This window comes from Drosophila serrata, unplaced genomic scaffold, assembly GCF_035046125.1.
Source record: "Drosophila serrata isolate PLE 108 unplaced genomic scaffold, ASM3504612v1 contig_334, whole genome shotgun sequence".
Taxonomy (NCBI): Eukaryota; Metazoa; Arthropoda; class Insecta; order Diptera; family Drosophilidae; genus Drosophila; species Drosophila serrata.
The window spans coordinates 2,289,625-2,291,688 of NW_028257232.1; positions in this window are offsets into that span (position 1 = coordinate 2,289,625).

The window sequence follows — 2,064 nt, forward strand, 5'->3', positions numbered from 1 at the left end:
TTATTTAAGAAAATTGTCTGTTTTTATACCTTTTTGCAGATTATAGCTTCAGTCAGAAGATTAAAGCGCAGTGAAGGAGTCATTTCCGACCCTATAAACCATATATATTCTTGATCAGCATCAACAGCCCAATCGTTCTAGCCATGTCCGGTCGAAAAATAAATTTTTGGCATTTTTCCGAAAATTGAAAATTTCATAAGGGGTTACATCATTAAAATTGCCAAAATTTGACAAAAAATTGAATTTTTAGAATTTGAAAACGGAGTATGCAGCTTTGTTAATCTACTAAAAACTAGCATAGAACAGCTTTCCGAATTAAAATTGATGATTTTTTGGCTTAGTTATGAGTTTTTTAAACTATGATTTTTGGGAAAAATTGTCTGTTTTTATACCTTTTTTCGGGTTTTTATAATTTTAGTCAGAAACTTATAACAGCATCAACAAACGCAGTATGCAGATTTGTTAGTGCTATAAAAACTTGCGCAGAAAAGCTTTCCGATTCAAAATTAATGCTATTTTGGCTTAATTATGATGTTTGGAAAACTCAGATTATTTAAGAAAATTGTCTGTTTTTATACCTTTTTGCAGATTATAGCTTCAGTCAGAAGATTAAAGCGCAGTGAAGGAGTCATTTCCGACCCTATAAACCATATATATTCTTGATCAGCATCAACAGCCCAATCGTTCTAGCCATGTCCGGTCGAAAAATAAATTTTTGGCATTTTTCCGAAAATTGAAAATTTCATAAGGGGTTACATCATTAAAATTGCCAAAATTTGACAAAAAATTGAATTTTTAGAATTTGAAAACGGAGTATGCAGCTTTGTTAATCTACTAAAAACTAGCATAGAACAGCTTTCCGAATTAAAATTGATGATTTTTTGGCTTAGTTATGAGTTTTTTAAACTATGATTTTTGGGAAAAATTGTCTGTTTTTATACCTTTTTTCGGGTTTTTATAATTTTAGTCAGAAACTTATAACAGCATCAACAAACGCAGTATGCAGATTTGTTAGTGCTATAAAAACTTGCGCAGAAAAGCTTTCCGATTCAAAATTAATGCTATTTTGGCTTAATTATGATGTTTGGAAAACTCAGATTATTTAAGAAAATTGTCTGTTTTTATACCTTTTTGCAGATTATAGCTTCAGTCAGAAGATTAAAGCGCAGTGAAGGAGTCATTTCCGACCCTATAAACCATATATATTCTTGATCAGCATCAACAGCCCAATCGTTCTAGCCATGTCCGGTCGAAAAATAAATTTTTGGCATTTTTCCGAAAATTGAAAATTTCATAAGGGGTTACATCATTAAAATTGCCAAAATTTGACAAAAAATTGAATTTTTAGAATTTGAAAACGGAGTATGCAGCTTTGTTAATCTACTAAAAACTAGCATAGAACAGCTTTCCGAATTAAAATTGATGATTTTTTGGCTTAGTTATGAGTTTTTTAAACTATGATTTTTGGGAAAAATTGTCTGTTTTTATACCTTTTTTCGGGTTTTTATAATTTTAGTCAGAAACTTATAACAGCATCAACAAACGCAGTATGCAGATTTGTTAGTGCTATAAAAACTTGCGCAGAAAAGCTTTCCGATTCAAAATTAATGCTATTTTGGCTTAATTATGATGTTTGGAAAACTCCGATTATTTAAGAAAATTGTCTGTTTTTATACCTTTTTGCAGATTATAGCTTCAGTCAGAAGATTAAAGCGCAGTGAAGGAGTCATTTCCGACCCTATAAACCATATATATTCTTGATCAGCATCAACAGCCCAATCGTTCTAGCCATGTCCGGTCGAAAAATAAATTTTTGGCATTTTTCCGAAAATTGAAAATTTCATAAGGGGTTACATCATTAAAATTGCCAAAATTTGACAAAAAATTGAATTTTTAGAATTTGAAAACGGAGTATGCAGCTTTGTTAATCTACTAAAAACTAGCATAGAACAGCTTTCCGAATTAAAATTGATGATTTTTTGGCTTAGTTATGAGTTTTTTAAACTATGATTTTTGGGAAAAATTGTCTGTTTTTATACCTTTTTTCGGGTTTTTATAATTTTA